The sequence below is a fragment of the Vicugna pacos genome, chromosome 12 (genome assembly GCF_048564905.1).
Source record: "Vicugna pacos chromosome 12, VicPac4, whole genome shotgun sequence".
NCBI lineage: Eukaryota > Metazoa > Chordata > Mammalia > Artiodactyla > Camelidae > Vicugna > Vicugna pacos.
Window position 1 is genome coordinate 44,604,346 of NC_132998.1, and position 17,428 is coordinate 44,621,773.

Below are 17,428 nucleotides of genomic sequence, written 5' to 3' on the forward strand. Positions count from 1 at the left end.
TTCTGATCCAGACTAAATAAGGACAAAAATCCCTCCTCCCTTTGGGAAGGTGGAGTTGGGATGATAATCAGGAAATATAACCCCAAGCCGTTCCCTCCTCAATGAATATTCTGCCCATTCATTTTTACACCCTATGTAGCTAACTTGCCAAAGAAACTCAGGACAGCCTCTCACCTATGCCTGCCTGCTCTCCCCTTGAAAGTGTACTACCGCTCCTTTAATAAATTCTCACTTTACTTTTTTTTAACCTCTAAGTCCTGTCTCTGAATTCTTTCTGGGACAGGACAAGAACCTGGAACACCAGTTGGATCCACCGGCAACACTGAATCCCCTGAAAAAGTAAATATCTCACAGTAGTCAATTTATATGCAGCTTTCCTTCGCATACACATAGATAAAGACAGTTACTCTTTGCTATTTTTGTGGAATATTAACAGTATGTCTAGCTGGTTATACCTCAAGGATTTACAGAATTCTCATATTTTCTTCAATCTAAACAAATCAGTCGAAACGAAAGGATTTTATTTTTCTTTTTCTTTCCATCCTTGTACAGTTTGTAGATTACTGTGCCCTCTTAATGTAAGTCATCCCCAGGAAGACCTCATACAGCTCTTTTCAAGATTAGCTGAAAAGCTTTACAAACCATGTAGAGAAAAGCCATAATTTTGTTAAGAAATTGTACAAATAATTTGAGTCACAATCTGTCAGCCCTAGATGTTTTCTGTCCTCCACCAGAATAGAGATGATTCCATTTTACCAAAGTTCTAAACTAGAAAGGAATGAAAAGATTTTTGAGGATTGACTGGTTATTGTAAGCAATAAATGCCTAATTTTTAAAAAATGGGTCAGTCCTCTCATGAGCTCATTAAGGTAACAACTCCTGAGTCTCTTCCAGGGAAACAACACAGAAAAACAGCCTTCTCCTCTTTTACCTTTTCTTTTCACCTGTCTCCTACTTTGGGAACCCCTAACCTTGACAAACCCTTCTCTCTTGTTTAATAAAGATAAGATGATGCGTTAAGAGTGTCAACTCACCAGAGCCTGCCGACTGCCTCTCTTAGCATGTTCCCTGGTTTAAGAATGGAGGCACAATTTCTATGCTTGTAAGAGGTGGCTGCAGCTGCCAAACTGGTTGAAACTTCCGCCAGTATGTTATTTGCGTCTCACTGACTCTGTGGTTTGCACCTGCTGGAGCAATCCTTTTAGGCAACACTCACAATTTCTCTACCAGCAACTTTTCCATTTATGAAGCTCTCATATCATCTCTTTTACATATCACTATTTAACGTAATTCAAACCTTGCTCTTGCAACTTGATTCCCTTTTCAGGATGAAGGGGAAACATGTGACTATAGCAATAATAAATAAGGAAAGCATGCCCAGGGTTGATCTTCCAGAACCCCTTTTAGTTAATCTTGACTTAATACACTTTATAGATTTTATTTTGGAAATTACAAAGGCATCCTCTTTTGTTGTGGGTACTGAAAAATGCAGCCATTCAGTGGCTCCATTACATAATATTCAATCTTCCCAGGTGGCAGATTAAATAGCTCTGACTGAAACCTTTATTGTAGCAAAAGACAAAAGATATGCTTTTATAATTGTTCATGATTTTGAGATGTCCTGAAACCTAGAGGATTTGTGACCTCTTCAGATAGTCTAACTACGGGAAAGATATCAATGATTTAGTAGAAGCTATTCAAAACTTACAAGAAAACGGTGGTTTTTAACATAGAAGCACGTTGGCAGACCGAAAGCCAATGGCAATGCCCTTGCAGTGCTGTGTGCTAAATGAGTAGCCTTTACCACACCAGTTGTATGAGATGCTTCTCTCCTGACCAAGCTAATGTCCTTTCCCATCAAACCTTCAGATTGATAATTGTCTCAATTTAGGCCAGCTATGGTTGACTCACAGCAATCAGATCAACCTTCTGAAAGACGGAATTGGCCATCAAACGGATAGAGGCTAGAAGTCTGAAGTCAAGGTATTGGAAGGACCATGCTCTCTGAGAAGGCACCAGAGAAAGATCTCTGTTCCAGGTCTCTCCCAGCCCTGGTCCCTTGGCATGTGGCAGCCAAGGGAGTCTTCACCTGTGGTGCTCCCTGTGTGCATGTCTTTTTTTCCCCAAATTTCCCTTATGATAAAGACACCAGTTATATTGAATTAGGACTCACCCTAATTACCTTATTTCCACATGATTACTCTGCAAAGATCAAACCACCAAATAAGGTCACATTCCATGGTCCTGGTGGTTAGGACTCCAGTGTATCTTTTTTTAGAGTCCAAAATTCAACCCATAACACATATCAACATGGAAATGCTTTTCAGCATCACTGAACACCATATCTATTCCTGTAACTATGGGCTCATGTGTCACAGTGCAAACAAACTACCAACCCAAATCAGTAGATTTCCACTCACATGAGAACTTAAACTGAGGCTGAGTCAAAAAAGTCTCCAGAAGCAGAGAGTTTCAAGCAATCACTTTTCCCAAGAACTCTGAACCAAGGGGATGACAGTGAATATACAGCCAATGCCTGGTTGACAAAAGAAGACACAGCTGAATGAATTTCTTTAAAACAATCATTCTCTTTCTGTAATTATTGTTCTGTTCTCTTCATATATTCTTGGTCATTTAACCCAAATATCACAAGATCATTGTTTTCTCTCGGCACAGTTGAGTTTAACTGTATTCAGTTTTTTTTTTTTAACATTTTTTATTGAGTTATAGTCATTTTACAATGTTGTGTCAAATTCCAGTGTAGAGCACAATTTTTCAGTTATACATGAACATAATTTATATTCATTGTCATATTTTTTTTCACTGTGAGCTACCACATGTATTCAGTTCTTGGTATATTCAAAATACATAGTTACAGTTAGCCTGTGCATTTGCAATTGCATTTAGTGCAAAAAATGGTGGGGTATATGAGAACTTCTTATTTATATACACAAGATATCTCCATGCTACAAGTATTTTGTGATTCCAATTATTAAGCAGGCATTTGTGATTGCTCTAGTCCCCAGTGACTATGATCCACATGAGGTTTGGGAAACCTTTCCGGTGTTTCTCTGGAAGCCCAGTTTACCTGATCAAAAACCACACAGCTCATGGGGTCTAAGTGGGGATAGCTTTTGTTATGTCTCAATTTTGGAGGCTAAAAAAAATAATAGATAATGACCAACATAAACATGTCACTTTCAATAATGTTCAAGAGATAAAAAAAAGTACAAAAATGATAGTAAGATATAATACCAAGAGTCATTAGTGCAAGTTTCCCAAGGATTGATTTTGAGTAACTTCTTCCCTATAATGGGTTAGTGAAATTAGGGCTTATTGCATGTATTACCTGTTAATGATTAGGCTTAGAAATTTAGCCTACCTTATGTCAGATTTGCAGATTGTACAGAATACATTAGTGAAGGCAAAGCAATATTCCATCCACCAAAAACAGTTCATCACTGGCTGGAAGGATTGGTTGGTTCAAGGAAAATTTCTACTTGTGTTTGTGTTTTATGACAATACAACACAGTTGGATAGGTTTCAGAAAATTGGCATCTTAATGAATCAGCTCTATTGCTGAACCTCCAATATATAGTGACACTCAAATGACAATTCTATGCTAGAATAGATCGAATTCCTTTTGGTCAAACTTTCTCCTTTAGGGTAGAGGGGTAATCACAAGAAGGGACTGATGATCTCTGACCTCTTGGGTACACTACATACAAAGCAGAGGCAGCCAAATTCCACAATCCCAAATTAGGGGAATTACATATAAAGCAGAGGTGCTTTGATGGTATAAGCCTAAAATAAGCACCTAGCCCAGGGCTTATTTAATCCACAAATCCAGGTATAGCCCTCCAATGGACATTTCTGAGAGACCCAGTTTTTGTAATAAGGAACAAAGATGATTCGTGGTTATAGAAGACCTAACTCCATTTCTTCTCCCCTTGAAATTTTCTTATGAGAGCCTCCTATATTTGGTCTCTTATTATGTATAAACATACTAAAAATTATTTTATCATATACTATTTTATTATACATAATACATATATAATACTAATATAACAAATAGAGAAACTGGTGGAAGGATCTGACTTGGGTTGGAAACTGTTGGGTTTCTTTGATTTACATCTAAATAGGCCACTAATAGTTCACAGAAGTTGAAAAAGTCAAGTCATCTTTAATACCATCCACTCCCTTTTGCCATCCTTAGGAGAAAGTCTTAAAAATTCTCTTGAGTTAATTACCATAGCAGTAGGTGACTTTTTGTGCTTTTTAAATGTAGATTAAAATCTGAATTTGTTTAAAAAACATTAGCATATTTCTGTGACCTGCATTTTATGCTTGCTTATAGAGAAGTTTGGACTTCTTTTTTCCCAATCTACATATAACTTGGTGTGGCATCAATGTATCATCTTCAATTGTAAACATTCACAATAACTGTTTCCTTTATTAAAAAGTGATGAACTATTGCTAAATTCATCTATTACATAAATCTTACCCCCAGTCTGCTTTTCCAAGCAAATTTATTTGTGATGTACTTTATTAACAAATTAGTAAAACAGATAAATCTAAGTTTTGAATCAGAAAAGAGAGGCTTACAGTTTATGGCAACCCATGCCTGGCCCTTTAAAATTATTTTTTGAGATGTATTCTGCAATATGAATTAACACAATTTGTAATTCTGGACATTTCTATATGCTTCACAGGGTGTATACTCGATCATCAACTCTAAAAGCTTATCCATATTCTTTGATTTAATAGGAATGTTTTTGCATTAGAGGCCTCATCAGTGAGCTATCCACAGGAGTCATGATGACTTTTTTGTATACATAGATGTTTTAGCAATAATGGAATATGTATTCTTGAAATTAGAAACCACTAAACTAGTGAGAAAGGAGAGAAGAGCTCTTTGCTTTTGATTAAAATAGTTCAAGAGTTTGCAGTATTCTACTGTCCCCAAAATGGGTGAAGCTGGGAAACATTAGTAATTTATGTGAAGTATGATAGAAATAAAAATGCTTGAATTATCAACGTACATGTTTTCAATTTGACTGAAAGGATAGAATCTATGTTTAGAGTTGTGATTACAAAATTATCATTGTTTTGCTACTTTTATAAAAGCTATTAAAGAATTGGAGAACTGGCTTAAGTGTTCTCTTGGGACACGCTGCAGATGACAATTCCGAGTTTGGCTTCTGATACTGTGAGAATGCGGCAAACTGCTCCAGGCAGTTTGTGGGACAAACACATTGAAATAGCAAAAAATGCTTCTCAAAATGGCTCAATTAACTGTACTTATGTCCATTTATTTCACTGAGATTTCAGAGAAACAGAATTCTAAATACAATTTAGAATTTAGAAATGGGAATATATGAAGTAAAATGCTGCTTAATTATTTATTCAAGGTCACACAACAATGTGGTTTCCAAGCTAGAAACAGAAACTCAGTTTCTTAACATCTACCCCAAGCTGCTCTATGGATAACTCTAGAAAAATCCATCTGTGAAATTTTAATCAAGACAGATATTTAAGCCCTTTGAAAACTTTGCTTGCTCTGTAATTTCACATTTCAGACTGCTTATTATATGGTAATCCACAGCAGGTTTTTTGGGTTTTTTTGGACAGTATATGCTGCCACAGAATTTTGCACCCCTTTAGAGTAACCATGACATGCACTTATTCAAATAAATTAATGTCCTAGTCTCAACTGACTCTCCTGGGTTGACCAATACAATCTCCTGTCTAGAATACAAAATGACTTCTTAGCTAGTTTTTTTTTTCTTTTAAAAATGACACACATCTATGGATGTCCATCCAACATTCCATGTCTGAGACTCTGGAGTCAGTAGAAAAGGAAAGAATGATGAGAAAACACTTAAAAACATATGAAATGTTTATATGAAATAAATCACATTTCTACTTCTTACAAGCTATGTGATGTTGCAAAATAATTTACTGCTTCTGTGCCCCAGTTTACCTATTTGTAAAATGAGCATGATAATGTAGGTTCATAACTTATTTTCCAAAACCCTTGGGTCCAAGGGTCTTTCAAATTCAGAATGTTTTGCATTTTAGATAGGTAATGCAGTGCAAATACTGTATATTTATGTAATAGTCCCAGTGGTGTCTCAAGTAGTATATTAAAATATTAAAATTGCAGCAAAATGAATAAATACTCAAACTAAGAGATAATTCAGGAATATAAACAGCCTCATATCAATTCAGGTCAAATTTCTGCCTGTGTGGAAAAAAGAACACAGTTTTCAGAGACTTTTGCTTTTCAAAATTGTAGGTAAAAGATCACAGACTTGAAATAATATGTAAATCATATGATAATTTAAGTGGGTGAACAAGTTATTTCATGTAAAGCACTTAGACTGGTAACTGATACATAGTAAGTGACCTAATTATTATTTTAATTATTTTAATACTGTATATCTCATTTTTTTCTTTGACATATTACATATTGATTCAGTCATCTTTCTAATAAAATATGGTCAGCTGCTCAAAACTTACTAAGATCTTTATATACATTATCTCATTTAATCCCCTTAAGAATCCTCTGATAAACACTATTATTATTTCCATTTTCCATTGAGGAAATTAACATTCTTTGTAATATAATCCCTTAATCAAATGCAATAAATTAATTGATATACAAGCCAAGCTTCATATATTTCATACAAAGAATAGTAGTCACTCAAATTAAATTCCTCAAAATCATTTTTGTGAAAAAAAATTCCCAACACTGAACTTCAGTTGATTCAAGCACCTTGTTTCCAAATAGGAATGATATTCATTACTTATTTGATGAAAGTTTCTTTTAAACCAGGGATTCATTTTACAATTACAGAAATGAAAAAAAGATATTCAAAGGTTATCAAACTGACATATAATATGTTTCAAAAAATATAAAGAATAGCAAATAATATTTGCCTTTTCTTATTTTCCAGTATCAAATATATATACAAAAGGGTTCTCTTAGCTATCTGGTGGGCAAAAAAATTTTGCACAGTATTAATTCTTCTAAAGAATAAGCTGAGTAGCAGTACACTTTAAAATGCATATGTAAATGAATATTATATTTTTCCTAAATATTAGACTCAGATGAAATAGTATTTTTTATAAAGGAAAATTGTGTAAAATTATGAACTACTAATGCATTGGTACACATCTTTCCAGTGTATATATTCTGCTTACTATATTACAGATATTTTTATATCATTAAATAGTTTAATAAATCAATATATTAATGATTTATAGTTGAACAATATTTAATATAGTGTTGAGCCATAATCTTCTAATTAATTGTAAATTATTGCCTTTTAGATTATGACAATCTTAAAGAACAATGTAACAAAATTTATGTATATAAATTTTAAAATTTTTTGAATAGAATTTTCTTTACAGATCTGTATCCTATATACAATATCTATATAAAACTTCATATCACATTTCATGTAAACTAAGTATTTTGGAAGCTTTAGCATTTTAACTATCACTGTAAATATATATCTGGTGGATATTGCAAAGCACTCCCTTTTAAGCTTTTTAAAAAACTCTTTTAGAGTTTTATATTCAATTTTAGTGGAAAGAAAAATGTAGAAAAATAGTATTATATATCTTCCAGATCTGAAAGTGAAAAGATATGATTATTTTTCCAAACTTTACATAGGTTTATCGAAAGATGAAAGTTTCTAATTACATTATCATAAAGCTATAATAATTACTACCATTTTTAAGAAAGGATATTTTATTTTAATTAATTTGAAATGGTAGTTCATACAAATGGGAGATAGAAAAAAAATCACTCATGCAATTGACTGCAAAAAACATGAAAAAATAGCTCCAAAAACATGAAGCAAAATAATTTCTATATTCATTTTCAGTAATATCTTAATATATTGTAGTATGCTTTTAGAAACTTTCAGTTCTGTAGGAGATTCCATCTTATTCAGATCTTCCAGAAAAGGAAATATGCTTTCAGTAAAAAAAAAAAAAAAAAAATTTGTTTGGCTTAAGCAATTAACATTAGGGCTCAAAATGATATTTTGGAATTTGAAGTGCCTTAAACCTTAAAAAAAAAAAAAGAAAAAGAAAATCCAAATTGAGGAACCTAAGAATGTGGGTTTGATGGCCAGAGATATAGGGAGAATAGGGGCCTGGACTCTATTTCTTAAGTCCAATTTTTCCCCATCCTGTGCATATAAAGAACCATTAACAATGCAATGATTAATTTCAGAATAACAGAAAAGTCCAGCTGTCATCCTGAGATTTAATGTGTCCTTTTCTTGGGACATATATTCTTTCTTTCTAACAGACATCTCCTCTGAATCAAAGCTACACAACTGGTAAAAGCTGTCTGGCCTGAAGAATCTCTTATGTAATAAGTAAGATCCATGAATTTAACTCATATTTAATTTGCAAGTACTATAGCAATCCACAGTTTATATTAACAAATGTTCCCACAGCACAGGTAGGCGACCAATTGTGATACTTTACCCTCTCGTTTTATAGTTAATATAGTTACAGATTATATTATACTATTTATTGTTAATACAAAATAAATAGGCAATATAGCCTAGGAAGACGGAAACATGGACATGTTTCAATCCTGAGACTTTATAGTTAATAAATGGTACTGTAGTTGAGATAGGGAGCTGGTTAAATAGGTCGGCCCTCTCCATCTCATGTACTACAGCTTAATGTTTCCCCAGTAATACTGATCAAAATAAAAAACCAAGCCTATATGTCCTCTGAGTTGTGTTAAAAGTTTCTAATTTCCAGGTTATAATATAGAATAGGCTTTAATATAATGCATTTTGTTTCCTAAGAGGAGATGAGAACATAAAATTTGCATTATCTAAAGTCACAGCATGAGGCTGCTTAAACTCTGCAGCTGGATGTTTATAGCTGCTTTTTCTCCTGATTCTCTTTGTAGTGCTATAATGGGATGTGCTACATAATAAAATTCACGTCTTTTGTGCTGATGTTGTATTAATGCATTTTCTCAAGTTGAGTGTTCAACTGCAACAGCACAACAATATAAAAATAAACAGGGCTCTGCTATCCCCATTTTTTTCCTTTTGCTATAAATGAAATAAAATGAATTCCTCATCATGGCAATGAACTTCTCCATGACCTAGTTCCTTCTCATTTCTTTAATGTCTTAGTCTGCAGCTCCTGTATATGCAACTTATGTTATACTGAAATTCTAATGATTTTGTAAGAACTGGACCATGATGCCACTAGGTAGGAACAATGTTGTTGACAAGAGAAGATATTTTAGATGTATATTTAAGACTTGGTGTTTAAGTAATTGGAAGTGGGATATAATAGAAAAGGAATAATCTTGGATGACTTCCAAATTGGTATTTTGTGTGACACAGTGAAATGAAGTCCCAAGGGTAGGATTGGAGGGATAAGAACTTGGAAATGATATCATATCATATCCTGTGATTTCCCTACACCTTGCCTATACCTGTGTAAATAATTTCCTTATGAACCTCTTCTCAAGTTTATGTCACGTGTTTCCTTCCAGGACCTTGACTAGTGCAATAACTGGTGCCCAAAGTAGCCTCAGGAAGCAGAGGCTACAAATTTGGGAACCAGACTGCTCACATATTTGAGGAGCGCTGGGGAGAAATGAACATGGGTAATCCCCGACCAGCAGTGACATTATGATTACTCAAATGATCACTGATGTCAGCATGTGAGGAAGTAAGTATACAGGCAGCCTACAGCACTGGGAATTCAAGTGAACATAAAACTCAGTTGCTGTGGCAAAAACTGGTTATAAAGTTTGTGGTGTCACCTGGTTCCTTCTGATGGCCCTGAGAGAGTGTGTACAAGGAAAATGAGCAATTGAAAACAAAAAATATCTGGCATGGATAATTAAAAAGCTTAAAAGGAAGTCTTGAAGAAGTCCCTCATTTCCTATGGCCAGAGGGAAGATACGGGTGAGAACCAAGTCCAGGGTCCAATTCTGAGGGTTTCAAGAGTTCTAACTCAAACAATTCTCAAGCCCACTAGGTCTCTTACACTGATAGAAAAGTATTAGTGGCAAAGGGGTAGAGTTGTAAATCATGAGAAAAGGACATTTAAGCAGCATGGATGAAGCTGAGAACTCATGTTCACCCCACGCCTACCATCAATTCACTCAAATATAAGACAAATAGAAAAAATTATTCTGTATATAAGCCTTTTAATGACTGCACTTGCCTCACAAATTCCCCTCACAAGACACCCATCACTGCTTCTGGACTGAGCACAGATGAAAAGTACAATGATTGCTGTAAGAGGAGATGGCCCACACACCCAAAGGGTGTCAGGATCTCTCCAACCTGTATGTGCAAGAAATTAGAGACTGTGTGTGGGAGGGAGTGGATTTTAAGGCGTTAGACCATGGAGGATAAAATACAAGACATAACTGGCTTGAATTCTTTGTCATGGATGCATTCACCCAGAATATGAAATTTAATATATTGGCTTAAGCATGTGAAAAGTCATTAATAACCTGATAAGTGGGCTAGCTAAAGCCTGGACTCATCAATAACCTACATTTTATAGTGTGGAAATGCCTGGATTTTGCGGATATACTCTAAAGGAAGAAGCACAAAGACTAAAAAAGGTAGAAACATTAGAATGAATCTGCTTAGCCCCTTTCTACCATACTCTGGGGGAGAGGGTATAGCTCAGAAGTACAGCACATGCTTAGTATGCATGAGGTCCTGGGTTCAATCCCTGGTATCTCCATTACAATAAATAATTAAACAAATCTAATTACCTACCATACTCCAATGAGGGATACTTGAGCTTTCCTTCATCAAAACTCTAAGAAATATATTATAGAAGAGGCTGCCAGCCTTGTAGGGGTGGAATTTTGTTAACTGTTTGCTAAAGACAGCCATCATTAAAAAATTAAGTTAATTACCTCTATAATAAGGCTACTAAACTGTTTGCTAAACACAGTCATCATTAAAAATTAAATTAATTATCCCTGTAAAAAGGCTATTGAAATAATTCTTCTTTCTCCAGCTTCATATCGTGTGAAGCAGGAATTCTTTCATCTACTTCAACCGAAACAACATATTGCAACAAATTGGATGCAGAAGCATATATGGGATTCCAACTGCCTTCTACTAAGGCAGAAAATAATAAAGACATTAACAAAAGTATGAAGCAATGCTATTTTGGTCACTGTATTTTTTTATTTTAGAAAATACTTTTCATAAATTGCATTATTTTAGTATATAAGCCTATTATTGGATTTATTCATTTTAAATAAATATTTTGAATTTGTGTGGTTTTACCTTATAGCACAGTAAACAGTAAGATACACACATATCTATCTGCATATAGTAAAACAGTTCTTTCCTTAATAAATTTGAAGAGCTTAAAGGGAAAAAGTTCTGAGATAAAGTGTAAGAATCAGTGCTTTAGATCATTCTACCAAAGTGAGACAGCTCACTCTCTCAACTTTCCTTAGATCTTTATTAAAGATCACCTACAATGATTATCATAAGTAAAATTACAATGCTTTTTTCAAAATCTGTATCTTCTATCCTCCTCCTTTGATTTATTTTAAAAAATGTATCATTAACTTATGTGTATCTTATTTATTTGGTTTACTATACATCTCTTCAGGTGCATATAAGTTTCCTAAAGGCAGGGAAATGATCTGCCATATTTCCCACTGTGTCTGTAGTGTCTAGAAGAGAGCCTCATATGTGGTAGATGTTTAATAAATATTTAAAAATCATGTATTGTCTTTTGAATAAATGTTTTGTTGAATGAATAAATGAATTTCAGTTACTAGTTCCATAGATTTCTCTGCGTTCCCTAATTACCCAGAGCAAAGGTTCTTAATAGTTTTGTGCCATGGACATGTCAGAGTATATTTTTCTAAAGGTTAAGAATATTATTATCATTAAATGTTGAAAGAACACCTATCAAAATTTATTCAGCTCATTAATGAGGTAACTAACAAGAAGGCTAAGCTTGTTCAAAGGAACAGGGGCTGCACTGTCATTGAAGAAACAATACTGAATGAGCTTTCTGTTTAGATACAAAACTGGTTAATATCCCACTGAGTGATAAACCCATGATTTGGCATATTATATATTCTACTGAAAGAAAATAACAGACAAACATACACAAGTTAACTGTAAAATCATACAGTCTGGATCTTTAATCAATAGGAGATAATGACTCAAACAAACAGTAGAATTATTGATTCCCCAGGGTAATGAATTATCTTTGGATTGCTCTTGTAAACAATATTCCAATATGAGATTGAAAGGATATACTGCTCTCTCATCATTTTATTTCCAAATTTTAGATAATTTTTCTTAAGAGTTGCTCTTTTATGATCATAAATAATCTCCAAAGATTACGGCTAACCACAAAAATGGCTGGTCTTACTGTGTTTTAATCTCATTATTTACATGCGCTCACTGGGAAGTGCTAATTAACACCAGCCTCGTAGAGAATACAGAGTTGAGTATATTAAGGCTAAAAACTAATTTTTGTCTAGAAATTTCATAAGGAATATAGGATTGGATTTTTAAAACCTTCTTTATTTGCTCTTTTATTTCAAATCTAGAAAAGCAAGCACAAAAGTCTCTTTATACAAGATTTCTTGCAGTGCCTATGAATTTGGGTGAATTCTCTCTTTGAAATCACCAAAATAGTCTGAGAGCCCTGGCCTCCAGGAAGTGACTTTTCTTATCAGTTGTCAGACTGGGATCTTGTAATTTGTATTATAGATACCAGTTCAGCTTGCCATGAGGGTGTTGTGTATATTGGTTCCTTATGTGAGATCCTGAGACTTATTATCAAGTATAATACTCTATTAGAACATTGGCTGCACTATCAATTAGTCAAATATGTCCTGGTAAAAGGAAGGATGGATTTTTATTGAATCTATGAAATAAATGAATTTCATGAATAGTAAGATTCAATAAAGGCATTTACTTCTGAACTCTAGAGATCAATGAAAATCAGATGTTTTATAAAGGTTTCATTTCATTTTACGAAACCATAGTCTACTAAATTGAGGGCTAGAAATAGATTAATAAGAAAGGGGAAAAAATGAAAGGTATCCTCATGAATCCATCAGAAAACAGATCTCTAGAAATGTTAAGAGTATGCCAAAAGAAATAACCACAAGTAAATATGCCTCATTAGTGTATCTGATTATATGTAATTAAATCCTGTTTTTCTGAATCTGTTTCTTGAAAATTTTACTTCTGAATGAAAATGACTCCTGGAAATCATAATCCAGTTCTCCAGGCTCCCTGAAAATTGTCAGAGCAATGTCTACTTAAACTCCAAAGGCTTGTAATCATGAGTCTGTTTCTAGAAAGATTACCTGGTATAGTTCTTTTAACGAGTCTCTGAGACTGACTCCATTTTTTTTTCTTTTTATGCAGTGTATATCAGAGCTCTCAAGAAAATATGAAAGGAAAGAAGAAATTATCAGTTGATGATAAAACTGATGAATGGAAGTAGTTAATTTATAGAACAATGAAAAATATCAGCATGCGGAAAGATTACCAAATAAACCATGAAACTAGATTCCCACTTATTGATGCTGCGAATGACGAAGAATAGGCATAAGGATGTATGGAATAGCATAGGGCCCAGAAATAGACTCACGTACAAATGATTACTTTTCTGTTTTTGTTTTTGCGATGACAAGATAATTCAATGGTGAAAGGATTATTTTTTCAGTAAGTGGTGCTGGACCAATAGGATAACCATAAACTTGAAATGGTTCATAGGCCTAAAAAGCTAAAACTATAAAACTTCTAGAGGAAAACAGAATCTTTGTGATCTTGGCTTAGGCAAAGATTACTTAGGCACAACAACAAAAATGTGATCAAATAAAGAAAACATCGATAAATTCAACTTCATCAAAATTAAAAATTTTGATCTTTGGAAGGCATCATTAAGAAAACAAAAATACAAGCCACAGACTGGGAGAAAGTATTTGTAGATCACATACCTGATAAAGGACTCATGTCCAGAATACATAGAGAACACTCACAACTTAATAATAATAAACAACTCAATTAAAAACAGGGTAAGGATTGGAACAGACACACCACCAGAGAAGACATTTGAATGGCAATACGCACATAAAAAGATGCCCAGTTTAGTCTTCAGGAAAATTCAAATTAAAATCACACCTATTAGAATGGCTAAAATCCAAAAGGGAAAATGCCAAGGGTTGAGGATGTGGAGAAACTGGAACCCTCTGTCAAAAACTGTGAAAGGTCTGAGATTTTACCCAGCTTAAAAGCTAACAAATTATTTTGTAAGCATTTTGTAGATGCTGGCAGAAGACACAAGACCCCTAACTCTGAGACAAAGGACAATTTATTACTTAATAGCAGTAGCCAGAGTATTATTTTACTGCACTAGGTCCCTGAGCCCTAATTACCACAGGGTGAGGGCCAGGTGGATGCTGCGTGTGCAGTGGGTTTTATCACAGCTGAGGCACCCTAAGCTTAGGGAATCTGAATCTTCTGAAACTGAATCTTCAAATGTGCTGACCTTTGCCCCAGAGGGAGACATTCTCTTTATTAAACTAGATAATAAAAGCAAACATGCTCTTGGCTTTTTCAAGGCTGTTCACTATACAAAGATACTTAAGAGATAGCCTGAAACAAAAGATCAGTTAATTCCTCTGTTTGCAAAATGTGCAGAAACCTGAAATGCTCATGAAAATTATCTCCTGGTATCCTATAACATTACTGGTGAGAATGTAAAATGGTACAGATATTTCGGAAACATATGGCAGTTTTTTTTAAAAGTTAAAGATGCATTTACCATTGAATTTGGTGAGCCTATTCCAAGGTATCTACTTAAAAAGTAAAGAAAATATATGCTTATCCAAAGACTTGGATATAAATGTTTATAGAAGCATTATTACTCAGAAGAGCCTCCAAATTATAATTCAATAAAACTTTTTTTTTTAAATCATAGAAACTAAAAAACATACAGTAGTGTGTCTAGAGTTCCAGGTTTTAAATGTTCTTCTAGCTGGCAGCATAACCATCTTCTCATCTCCTTCAGGCTGCCGGGCTGAGGCGTGCTGCGGGTTCCACCAACAGCATCAGTACCAGATTTAAGGCACTTACCCTGTTCATGGTTCTTAGCCTTCCCTCTGCGTCAGGATCATCTAGAGAGCTTTCAAAACACTAGCAGAGATGAAGCAATCCTCTAGTCCAAGATTTGGATTCAACTAACTCGATCACACTATTCTTTTGTTTGTTTGTTTCCCAGTTGGTGCTAATGTGCAGCCAAAGTAGAGGAAAAAGTACTGTACTATTTTTCTAGAATAATTTTGAAGCTATTTTGACAGTCAGTATTGCTGGCACCTGTGATCACAGACAGCCCCCAGTGATACTGCAAAGCAATTGAGGAGAAGGTTTTCTCTACCTGATCAGTAAAGCTGTAGTTCTCAGCACGGGGCAGGGGTGGGAAGGGGAGGGGGTCATCCCTTGGGGAGTTTCCCTAATTACTTCTCGATCTCCTCTATTATTGAGGGAGATTTTTCCCATCTAGAGAAATGATATTTTCCAAAACGTTATTCTAGTGTTTATATGGCTTTAGAATTTTATATTTAAAGTTTTAAAATTTTGCCTGGTATTTATTTACCTTTTGTATACAGAGTTTGAGGTAGATAACATTGTTATCAAAGTCCTCATTCCCCATTTGATTAAATTGTCATGTCTGTCATTTATTAAATTCCTAATACACTCTTTTGGAGGCTCTCTCTCTATACTTTTTGTCTTTTCTTGTGCCTGCCTCAAACTGTTTTGATTACCATGATCTTATGATAATATTCTTTCAATACTCACTTCTTATGACATTGTAGTGTAAATTTTTAAATCTGAAGGAGGATCAAGATGCTTATTTTTACTTGAGTTATTATTATACCTGAAGTCATTATGTAACATTTAAAGTGTTTCTAGTTTTCTAGGCTAGAGTACAGTACAAATATATATGCATCTTTTAAAAGTTAAACAACTCCTTCAGGCCAGCAGAGGGAGCACAAGGTACTGTTTTACTAGTGAGGACTTTAAACATGTTCTTGTGCTGATTCAGGGAATAAATTTAAGAATTCAAAATACTTTTTCCATAAAATACCTTGATTAATAGAAGTCTGCACCTACATAATCAAAACTTGCCTAAATATTTCTAGGCCCTCCATAAGTCACATAATTTAGAGAAGAACCTAAATTTTCTTTTGAATGAGGATAATTTGGGGCATAAACTTACATATATAATGCAGATAATATAAATTGAAATAATGTATGCAGTATAAGAAATGTAATTCAAACTTATTTTTGAAAATCAAACTCAGGAAAAATTCAGAGAGAATGACTAGAAAATAGTTAATAAACATTTGTTATTTTGTCACTTATTTTTGATCACATGAACACAGTTTTCTAATACTAGAATGTGCAGGTAAACACATGAAAGTCTTGAGCGACGAATGCTTCTAAACATTTCTGATGTGCTCATTTCTTTGAAGTGCAAGAAATTAGAAAACACTGCAAGTACAATAATATAAAAGGGGGTGGCCAATGTAGTAGGAACTTATAAACTGGCCAGTTTATATTGGATATTTTGAAAAAGCTGTGTTATTTCAATGGAAGTTTTTGTCTGCAGGCTGCTGCCCTTTGATATTTATAAATATCAGAATGATGGAGACTAATATGAAGTAAAAATGCTTCACTGAACCTCTCAGTGGCAGTAATTCAATCAAGCAAAGGTTACAAAAGCCCTGTGGGCCACTTGTTATGTGATAGCAGAGTAGACCTGATTCTGTTGTATCAAATATTTTTTAAGCCAGGAAGCTTAGTGTTAAATTTAATGCTCTATCAGAGTAACTGTATTACTCTGAGCTGGGTATATCCATTTCATTTTTGTTCCACATTTTGATCTGTTGTCAGTATATATTATGTGCTGTGTAAATATATATGAAACACATATAAACATAGTATGTACACAGAATACACACGTACACATAATACATATATTACACATATATGTATATACACGTGTACACATAAATATATATTTTTTACACAAAACAATAAATTTAAAATGAAATTAAATATTATTAAAAGTACAATATGTTAGAATAATTTAAAGATTTATTTTAAAATGAATATTTCTCAAATATATGTGCTGGTTTTACAGCCATAATTAAATTTTGAAATAAAGATTTAGGATGGTATATTTTAACTATTATCATTGCTGAATTTTTCACACCTTTTTCAAAATTTGCCAAATATGAGTTTTGAGTTTTGAATTTTGCAAGAAACAAATTTAACTACCTTTAAGTTTCTAGTCATCTTATGAAAAGTGAAAGTTATATTATTATAAAATATATTCAGATGAAAAT